The sequence below is a fragment of the Tupaia chinensis genome, unplaced genomic scaffold (genome assembly GCF_000334495.1).
Source record: "Tupaia chinensis unplaced genomic scaffold, TupChi_1.0 Scaffold149491_1, whole genome shotgun sequence".
NCBI lineage: Eukaryota > Metazoa > Chordata > Mammalia > Scandentia > Tupaiidae > Tupaia > Tupaia belangeri.
The window spans coordinates 63,101-74,053 of record NW_006209335.1 but is presented as its reverse complement, the minus strand read 5'-3'; the positions used below and the strand labels follow the sequence as shown (position 1 = coordinate 74,053).

General features: G+C 51.1%; 1 pseudogene; it reads left to right on the top strand.

Moving 5' to 3' along the window:
• The first annotated feature begins 3,376 nt into the window (after positions 1-3,376).
• On the top strand, positions 3,377-5,081 carry LOC106734172 (dnaJ homolog subfamily B member 1-like; annotated as a pseudogene).
• The last annotated feature ends 5,872 nt before the right edge of the window (positions 5,082-10,953 follow it).

The window sequence follows — 10,953 nt, the reverse complement described above, 5'->3', positions numbered from 1 at the left end:
CCCCCCAAGATGCGCATTAGGTGTACAAGAGGTACACCTAAAAACTCACAGAGGGCTGGCCCAGAAGTCTAGTGGTTAAGGGAGCTGGGTCCCACACGGCCACCCATGGTTGGATCTGGGATCCACCCTCCGTAGCTTGAAAAACACGCAGGGCACGTGTGGTCACGTGTGCGTGTGCCCCAAATTCCAACAGGATGGCGAGATGGAGAAAGGACTGCAGTGTGACCAGGCCCCATTAGGGGTGCCTTCTCTCTGTTTCTGGCTAGCACAAATGCCTGCTGGAAAAATCCTTTTTTTTTTTTCATGGCAAATGAGTAAAAACTATACATGGATTTTTTTTTTTTAAGTTGCACCAAAATAAGCATGGGCTTCAATTCTGTTTCTCTACAAACTTTGGAAGTTTTCTCACATCATTCCCATTGTCACCTAGTCCACCTGATTCCCAAGTCACCTTGGAAAGTGGGGTGACAGAGTCAAAAAGAGTTTTAAAAAACATTGGCGATTCACAAGTTAACATATTAAAGATTCTGAAAAGTCAGGCAAGCTAACACTTTGTTTTAATTTAGCATTTCCCTTTTTTTAAAGTCTATTAATTTTTTCAAGAATTATTTGTATTTAACTTTATTTATTTATTTATTTATTTGGAGAGGTTTTTGCTATAGGGCACGTGCGCTCACCAGCCAGCCAGAGAGAGACATAGAGACAGAAAGCGAGAAATCATCCCCTGGGGGGATGGCCACACTGCAATCCCTTCTCCTCCATTCTCCTTTAGGGATCTTGGGCACAAACGCACCCCACCGGGTCCGGGACGCGAACTGTGGTTGACTACGTGGGAGTCCAGCGACATAGCCATTACGCTAACTGCTGGTCCCTATTTAACTTCATTTTCATTTGACCAGAGAGGGACAGAGTGAGAGAGAGAGAGAGAGAGAAAGTGAAACAGCAAGCTGCTAGGTCCGGGACTCGAACCACAGTCAGACACATGGAAGTCCAGCACCCATAACCACCACGCCACCTGCTGGCCCCGCATTTCCTTTTTAAAAAAAAATTACCAGAGGTTACACACATTTGCCAGAGACAGAGAGATAGAGACAGAGGGAGAGAGCTCCCCCAAGCAGGGCAAGGTCACCCAGCAATCCCCTCTCCACCTCTCCTCCCCCCCCAACCCGGCAGGGATTTGGACGCGGAGACACAAACACCAGGCACGCTTCTCAAGGTGGAGTGGCCCAGACCCAACCCACTGTCGGTCACGTGGGCTCCTGCTGCCCCAACCAATGGAGCATGGACCAGCCATCCCTAATTTTCTGCGTTGTGTTTCTGTTATTAACCTCCCAAGGAGCAAACCGGAGTTCTGCAAGTACTCCTCTGGGCCTCAGTTTCCCCACCTGCAACATGAGAACTCGTAATTACGGGTTCGCAGCAGAGCAAGGGCTGGAATCCAACTGGGCCTGGAATCATGGAGCCTCATTTCTGGAACCGCGACATCCTAACTGGTCTTGCCCCACCACACTGAATTTGGCACAGAGGAAGGGAAAGGGAGACTGAAGTGCGCTTTTGAGAACCAGGGATGAGTAACTTTATCTTGGGGGGGGGAAGGGAAAGAAAATAGGTTCAGAGAGGGGAGGCAATTTGCCTGAGAGAACACAGCAACTTGGTCCTAAGCCCTCCAGAGGCAGGTCTAGGATGCGTCCTCTCCTTTTTTTTTTTTCGGAGAGGGTTTCGCTATAGGGCGTGTGCACTCACCAGACAGAGAGAGACAGAGAGCGAGAAATCACCCCCCAGGGGGGCTGGTCACGCCGCAATCCCTTCTCCATTCTCCTCTCGGGATCTTGGGCATTCCCGCACACGTGCCTGGCGTGAGTTTTAAGCCACCGGGTCCGGGCCTCGAACCGCAGTGGACTACGTGGGAGTCCAGCGACCTAGCCATTACGCTAACTGCTGGTTCCCTAGCATGCGTCCTCTCCTTAGTGATGGGAGCAGGGGGAGGTTTCCTGAGACTCACAACCGCGGTGCACACCCCCTGGGAGCTCCTACTAAGGGCTCTTCCCCGCTCAGAGCCCGCGTTCCAAGTTTCCCTCGGCGGAAGCTCCTGGGTGTGACCACAGCGCCCCCTGGTGGCCAAGCTCCAGGATCGCATCAGCCCCGCCCTGCACGGCCCAAATCTGCGGACGCTGCGGGTGCCACCCCAAACTGAGAGCAAGGGGACTCTCACTGAGGCCCTGAGATGCTGAGAAGACCCTGCGCCAGGATCTGGGGTCCCGGTTTGAGTCCCCGCACTCCCCTGCCCTCACGTATTAGAAGCCATCCCTGTGGAGGAAGGCCACAGCCACTAAGGGAACAGAATAGCCCTGCTCCCAGAAAGGTTCCCTCCTTAGACGGAAGTTTAAGTTTCACGTGCAGACTGTGTGCCCTTAGGTGGGGGTGTTCACTGCACTGGCTCTCACTTTCTTGGGACATAAAATATTTAAAAATTGGGTAAGTGGGGGGAACCAGCAGATGGCATAATGGTTACCTCACTGGATTGTCACATAGTCAATTGCGGTTTGAGTCCCCGACCCGGTGGCTTGATCCAAGATCCCAGAGAATGGAGGAGAAGGGATTGCGGGCATAGCCATCCCCCTGGGGGGGTGATTTCTTGCTTTCTGTCTCTCTCTGTCTCTGTCTCTCCAGCAAGCTCACGAGCTCATGCATCCTATAGCAAAAATCTCTTTAAGGGGAACAGCAGTTGGCGTAATGGCTATGTCGCTGGACTCCCATGTAGTCGACCATGATCCGAGTCCCAGATCTGGTGGCTTAAACTCACGCCGGGCGCGTGTGCGTGTGTGCCCAGGATCCCGGGAGGAGAATGAGGAGAAGGGATTGCAGCGTGGCCATCCCCCCTCGGGGGGGGCGGTGATTTCTCGCTTTCTGTCTCTATGTCTCTGTCTTTCTGGTGAGCATACACACCCTATAGGAAAAAAAAAAAAAAAAACTCTTCCAAAAAGGGGGGTGGGGGACAGCGGGTGGCACAGTAGTTAAGGCACTGGACTCCCATGTGGCTAAGTACAGTTTGAGTCCCGGACCCAGCAGCTTGAAGCTCATACCAGGCACGTGTGCATGTGTGCCCCAAATCATGTGTGGCTGTATGGTGACTGTCCCCACTTTGGATGGCAAGACCATGCCATGGTATTCAAAGATGTCATTAGGCCTGACATGCGGTGAAAATTTCCCGGAGATGGCCTCCCCCTCTCCAAGGAGGAGAAGGGATTAAGGTGTGGCCATTTCCCCTGGGGGTGATTTCTCACTGTCTCTCTCTCTCTCTGGTGAACTCATGTACCTAATAGAAAAAAAAAAAAAAAAAAAACCAGGAAACTCTCTTTAAAAGAAATTAGGGGGACAGCGATAGCTGGGCGGTGGGCTGCAGGCAAGGGGTCGTGGGCACGGACTACTTCCAGAGGCTGGGCATGGCCCAGGGCCTACGGGGTGCTCTGCCAACCCATGCAAGCGGAGATGTTCCACCACGGCACGGTCGCCATCACCCACCGTCTCCAGGTCTCCCTTGAAGAGACCTACAGCAGCTGCACCAAGATGGTGAGAATCCCCCACGGTGGCTGAGCCCCTTCGGGGAGAGCCTTGTCATAGTGAGGACAAGGGCTGGACCGTTCAAGTGAAGGGGGGTGGGAAGAAGGGACCAACATCACCTTCCCAAAGAAGGGGACCAGGGCCAGCAGGTGGCGTGGTGGTTAAGGGTGCTGGACTCCCACGTGGCCAACTGCGGTTCAGGTCCGGACATGAGGCTTGCTTTTTCACTCTCTCGCACGCTCCTGCTCTTTCTCTGGTCAGTAATTCTTAAAAAAAAAAAACAAACGGGGGGATCAGACCTCCAACAACATTCCAGGCAACATAGTCTTTGTTTTAAAGGACAAGCTCCCCGAAAATAGATATGTATATATGTGTGTGTGTGTGTGTGTGTGTGTGTGTATATTTTTTTAAGAGTTTTTTTTTTGCCTTAGGGCACATGTGCTTACCATAGAGAAAGAGGGACAGAGACTGAGAGGGAAAGCAAGAAATCACCCCCTTGGGGGAAGGCCACACCATAGTCCTTCTCTGTTCTCCTCCCAGGATTTTGAGCACACATGCACATGTGCCTGGCATGATTTTCAAGGCACTGGGTCTGGGACTTGAACTGCAGTGGACCATGTGGGAGTCCAGTGACAACTGCTATGCCATCTGCTGGCCCCATCCCACAATTTTTTTTTTTGAGACTTTTTGCTATAGGGCACATGCACTCATCAGAGAGACAGACAGAGAGCAAGAAATCATCCCCAGGGGGAATGGCCATACCATAATCCCTTCTCCTCCATTCTCCTCTCTGGATTTTGGGCATGCACACACATACATCTGGCTTGAGTTTCAAGCCACCAGGTCTGGGACTTGAACCATGGTCGACCATGTGTGGGAGTCCAGTGCCTTAACCACTTCACCACCTGCTGCTCCCCCACAATATCATTAAGAGAGATGGCTCCAGTGTCATTTATCCAACCAGAATCAGCCTTCAGGAGGCTCCATGTGGCCGTATGGTGACTGTGCCCACTCTGAACGGCAGGACCATACCCACAGTATTCAAAGATGTCATGGGCGCTGGCAGCTGGCATGATGGCTAAGGTGCTGGACTCCCACATGATCGACTGGGGTTCAAGTCCCAGACCTGGTGGCTTGCTTTCTCACTTTCCCTCTCTCTCTCTCTCTCTCTCTCTGGTGAACATATATACCCTATAGCAAGTTTAAAATAATAATAATAAATAAAATTCAATAAATAATTCTATAAAAAATAATAATAATTCTATTAAAAAAAAAAGATGTCCTCAAGCCTGCCATGCAGTGAAAATTTCAGGAGAAGGCCTCCTTCTCCCCAAAACACCCGAGAAACACAGAGACCTCATGATCGAGTGTGAAGTGATTGTCTCCAAAAGGATTCCCAGACATCCAGAACCGTACTGAGGCAGGTTCTTCCGATAGTCACCTGTGTTCCTCAGAGACTGATCAGGGGCCTTTCCAGAGCTCAAGGATTTCCGGACTGTTCCACCAGCGGAGGACCATGAATAGGGTAGGAAGGCCAGGGAGGGCTTCCATCCTGCTGAGTCCTTTCCAGGGAACAGGTTAGTCTCAGAGCCGTGCACTAGATGTGTGTGGTTTTCTGAGCAAGAGAGCTGCAGGTGGTGGAAACCCTGCCTGCCCCGCCAGGTCCTGCAGCCCTCCTGGGACGGACCCACATCCTCCTCTCCCTCTAGTCCCGGTCTGGAGGGGGCGAGGGGACTCACAGCTGGCCCTGTTCTCTGCACAGTCCCTTTGCTTCAGGCTGAGGGGTGACGGTGTCAGACCCCGTGCCCACCTCAGCTTCTGCTGTGTGATCAGTTGCTGTTTTATTCTGTATGTGTCTGCTACGTCTGCTCTTCCTCTGAAGAACCCTGGCATCTTTCTGGACACCTCAAACCGAGACCCTAAACTGTGTCTGCAGCACTGCCCAGCAACACCTCTGTCGCAGCAGGGCCAAGGGAGCTGGCCTCCAGGGAGTGAGTCTCAGGTCCCTTTCCCAAGAGTCTGGGAACCTGGCCCGAGCAGGGGGTCCTCCCGACCAGCCTCTGCTCACTGCTGCTCCCGCTGGGTCTTTTCTGTGAGGGAGACTTTCAGCTCACCAGTGCCTTGGTCGCTTCTCCGTTTCATGGACTCCGGACTCTTTCAAAGAGATCTGATCCTTTTGAATTTTGGAGCCCTGGATATAATGCCTTTGGATGAAAGGGTCTTTGCCTCTGATGACAGGCGCACCGTGGAATGTCTGCACACAGGTCTTTATAATCCCATGTGTGGCTGGTATGCACGCAGACGCAGCCAGACCTCGGCAGCCGCTGCCCTCGGTACAGGAAGGACCTCGGTGGCAGTCAGAAGAAACCTCGGCAGTGGCGAAGTCCTTCCGGTGCTCAGACCTTTAGACTCATTGTTGTAAGTTGTCACTGCCGATTCAAGACCAAAGTGTGTGACTCGTCAATTCGCAGTGTCACAACGTTAAAGATTGATGCTAAACCTCAAAAAAAAAAAATTAAAAATTGTACTTGCAGGGCCAGCAGATATGGTGGTTAAGGCGACTGGATCCCACATGGCCAACTGTGTAGTTCGAGTCCCGGACCCAGTGGCTTAAACTCACACCAGGCGCGTGTGTGTACGTGCCCAAGATCCTGAGAGGAGAATGGAGGAGAAGGGATTGCGGCATGGCCATCCCCCCTGGGGGGTGATTTCTTGCTTTCTGTCTCTGTCTCTCTCTGGCTTTCTGGTGAGCGCATGCGCACTATAGCAAAAACCTCTCCAAAAAAACACCCCCAAAGGAAGCCAGGTCCCACAGGACCAGCAGCGGTTTGAATCCTGGCACTACAGCTGGGGAAACAAGCTGGGCACGTCTGCACGGGTGCCCCAAACCCTGCCAGGATGGGAAAATGGAGAGGGGTGGAGGTGTGACCACGCCCCGCTAGATGGCTTTTTCCTCCTCTATGGTAAGAGCACACACCTTCTGTCGAAGGAAGGAAGGGAGGGAGGGAGGGAGGGAGGAAGGAGAGGAAGGAGATTGATTTTTCTTTTTTGGGTACACTCACTGGGAGGAGACAGAGAGACACAATGACAGGGAAAGTGAAAAATCGCCCCCCGGGGGATGACCACGCCACTATCCCTTCTCCTCCATTCTCTTCTCAGAATTGTGGGCACACACGCCCAGGCACCTGTCAGGAGTTTCAAGCTGCTAGGTCAGGGATTCGAACCGTGGTCAGCCATGGGGGAGTCCAATGCCTTAACCACTATGCCACCTGCTGGTCCCAAGGAAGGAAATCTTTTAAAAGAAAATTAAAAACAGGAGGTGCTTGGTTCCTGTGTAACGCTTTCACTAAGGAGCCAACTAGTAACAGTGTGTACGGAAGCCTGGAGGGCTTCACCGCCCCACTCAGACGACTAGCATGACCCCGAATCCGTCCTCTGGGCCAGGCGCGAGACTGCCTGCCACGACACTGCCGCGTGGGGACGGTGGGAGGGCACGCTCGGAGGATAGGAACGGGGTGATTGAATGTGGCTTTTGATTTGAAAAATAATAAAATCCCTAGCATTCACCTCAAACAATAACAACAGCTAATAATAACAGGGCATGTAATAATGAACGATTCAGAGGCATAAGAGGTAATTGTTCAATTAAGAGCCGAGAGTTCCTGGGACTGTCTTTCCTGATGGCGTCCCTTTGTTTTTGCCTCCAATAGGGTTAATTGTTTCCCAGTGGTGCTTCAAACTCGGGAGGGAAAAAGCCCTCCTGTCAAATGTGACATATGCACGCTTTAGCATTATTAAATACATAATGAGAAATCCTTGGTGGAATAAAGGCCGGTGTGTTCACAGGGAGAGGGCTCTGGATGACAGTTAAAGCGGTAGGCGAGGGCCAGCAGGTGGCATGGTGGTTCAAGGCGCTGGATTCCCACATGGCCGACCACGGTTCGAGTCCCGGATCTGGCGGCTTGAAAATCACACCCGAAGAGACAGGAGGGACCTGCAGAGCCAGGTAATTGGGGTGGGGAGATGGCAAGCAGTCATGTGAGGAGTGTGGTTGCTTGTCATCACAGTGTCAGACGACCCCTGGATTCAAATCTGCACGATCCCAAACAGGACTCTCCATCTCTGTGACGTGCTCAAGAAAGGAATGAATCCTGCTATTCCCTCCCCCTCAGGATTGTGCAGAAGACTGAATGAGAGCAGGTGGGCAAAGAGCCCGGGGTTTTGGAACAACTGCCTCAGGTTCAAATCCTGCTTCCTGCGCATAGCTGTGCAGCCTGTGTATCTGCGCTGTCTTAGACGGGCGCTGCAAGCAGGCCACCACTAGGGGGAGTCAGGGACGCCGTGGACGTGGCTGAAGGCCCTGAGGTAGTTTAGCTCACTAAGGGCAGACGGGAGGGGAAGGGAACGGAGGGCATGGGGGCTTAAACTAGGATAGGAGGACTCCTCACAGCCCTCGGAGGTGAGGAGCCCCGTCACAGAGGTGTGCCCGCAGAGGAGCGCTGGCTTGGTGGTGGGAGGATCCAACATGGATGAAAGGTTGCGGTAGACCAGTTACTCCAACCCTCAGCCACTCCCTTAATACAGTCAGTATTTTTCCTATAAACATTTTTAAAATTATTTTATTTTATTTATATTAATTTGACCAGAGAGGGACAGACTGAGAGAGTGTGAGAGAGATGGAAAGTGGGAAAGCAAGCACCAAGTCTAGGACTCGAACTATGGTTGGCCATGTGGGAGTCCGGTGCCCTTAACCACCACGCCACCTGCTGGCTCCCCATAAACTTTTTTTTATTATCTTTTTTTAAAGAGATTTTGCCTTAGGGTGCATGAGCTTGCTGGAGAGAGACAGTGAGAGGGAAAGTGAGAAATCACCCCCAGGGGGAATGGCTATACCCCGATCTCTTCTCCTCTATTCTCCTCCTGGGAGTTTGGGCATACATGTACATGCACCTGCACCCAGCATAAGTGTTAAGTCACCAGGTCCAGGACTTGAACTGCAGTTGGCCATATGGGAATCCAGTGAAGTAACTGCTACACTACCTGTTGATCGCTTCAAATCTTTTTTATTTTTTTAAAGTTATTTATTGGGGACGGCAGGTGGCATAGTGGTTAAAGGCACTGGACTCCCACATGGCTGACTGTGGTTCGAGTCCCAGACACAGTGGCTTCCTTTCTTACTTTCCCTCTCTGTTTCTCTTTGGTCAAATTTTAAAAATAATAATAATTAAATTAAATAATATTTTGAAAGAATTATTTTATTGGAAAGTGAGAAAGTAAGCCACCAGGTCCAGGACTCAATCTGTGGTCGGCCATGTGGGAGTCCAGCACCCTTAACCACCACCAAAAAATACATAAAGCAAGCACTCACCACCATGCCACCTACCAGTCCCATAAATTAATTATTTTTAAAAATAGTAACAGAATTTTTTTTTTAGAGGTTTTTGCTATAGGGCGCATGCATTTGCCAGAATGACAGAGAGAGACGAGAGACAGACAGACAGAGAAATCATTCCCCAGGGGGCATGGCCACACTGCAATCCCTTCTCCTCTATTCTCCTCTGGGGATCTTGGGCACGCACGCACATGTGCCCGGCATGAGTTTAAGCCACCGGGTTCAGGACTCGAACCATGGTTGACTACATGGGAGTCCAGTGACATAGCCATTAAGCCAACTGCTGGCCCCAATAACAGAATTTTTAAAAATAGATCTTACTGAAATAAACAGGAAAATCTCACTTTTGATTTTTTAAAAAATTGCCCAAAGAGCGCATGCACTCAGCAGAGAAAGACAGACAGACAGACAAAGAGAAAGCTCTCCCTAGTGGCAGACGGTCATATCACAGTTCCTTCTCTACTCCACCCTGCTGGGATTTGGGGAACGCATGCACATGATCCTGTGTGTTTTTCAAGCCGCTGGGTCCAGGATTCAGTCAGCCATGTGGGATCTGGCTCCCTTAACTATTAAGCTATGGGGCTGGTCCTTGATGTTTTAAAAATTCCTCCTAACAGCTATTGAATCGTAGATCATCTACACCCGAATTAGAAAAATCACAGTTGAGAGGCGGCAGGTGGCTTGGTGGTTAAGGGTGCTGGACTCCCACATGGCCAACTGCCATTACTGAAATAAATAAATGAATGAATAAATAAAATTAAAATTATTTTTAAAAAGAAAAATTACAGTTGAAAAATTACTACATGGTTAAAAGTGTACTCATAGGAAAATTCATAGCCAAAATTACTTCATTATTTTAAAAAAATACATAAAGCAAGCACTCACCTCAAAAAGTCGTTAAGTCCCTTTGGGACCAGCAGTTGGCGTAATGGCTATGTCGCTGAACTCCCATGTAGTCGACTGCAGTTCGATTCCTGGACCCGGTGGCTTAAACTCACACCGGATGCGTGCCCAAGATCTCGAGAGGAGAATGGAGGAGAAGAGACTGCGGCATGGCCATCCCCCCTAGGAGGTGACTTCTCGTTTTCTGTCTGTCTTTCCGGTGAGTGCACGCGCCCTGTAGCAAAAACTTCTCAAAAAAAAAAAAAAAAGTTATTAAGTTCCTTTGAGCTGGGAGACTGTCTCCATTCTATGGGCCCATGTTATAGGTACCTAGAGAAGTGACTTCTTCATGGCCCCAGGATGAGCCACAGCCATTCTTGGTGACAGTGTTGGGGCGGAGCATGGACATCAGAGGAAACCTAGCGGCTGCTACTGGTTGCCTGGGCAACACTGATTTCCCCATCTGCTTTCTCACAACTCAGCCCTGCCTGGGGTAACTTCCTTCCTCCAAATCCACCTGCTTCTTTAGGCCAGTTGCTGCTTCCTGCCTCTGATTGGCCGAAGTATGAGACACAGGACACGATTCTAGCCAATCACACAGGAGAGGAGGCTCATTGGGGAACTTCAGGGAAAATCTTTCTAAAATACAAAAGGAAAACCCAGCCCTCTTGACTCCAAAGGCAGAGTTTTCTAGGGCATTCCCTCACATGCCCATCTCCTCCTTCGCTATCCCCACCTCAAAGGCACCTGGGGTCAAACAGGCCTCCCTTCGTCCCCAGGACCCAACCTCCAGGAAAGGAGGACGGCCATCTTGTCTGCCCACTACCCAGGAAAGAGCCCGACAGCAAGAACTGAAGTCGGAGTGGAGGGGAAGGCAAGTGCGCTCCCTTCTCTGCACTTCTGGAACTCAGAGCCCCCGGGAGGGGGGCATCACCATCGCAGGCCCCTCCAGAGTGGAGACATTCCCGTCCCAATGGCTCTTGGGGCCCCTGGGAAGGCTGCACAGTCCACACCCCCAAAAGAGACCATGGCACCTGGCAGGCTGCAGTGGAGGGGGTGTGGGTGGGCCCTTGGCAGGCTGCGTGGAGGGGGTGTGGGTGGGCCCTTGGCAAGAGAGC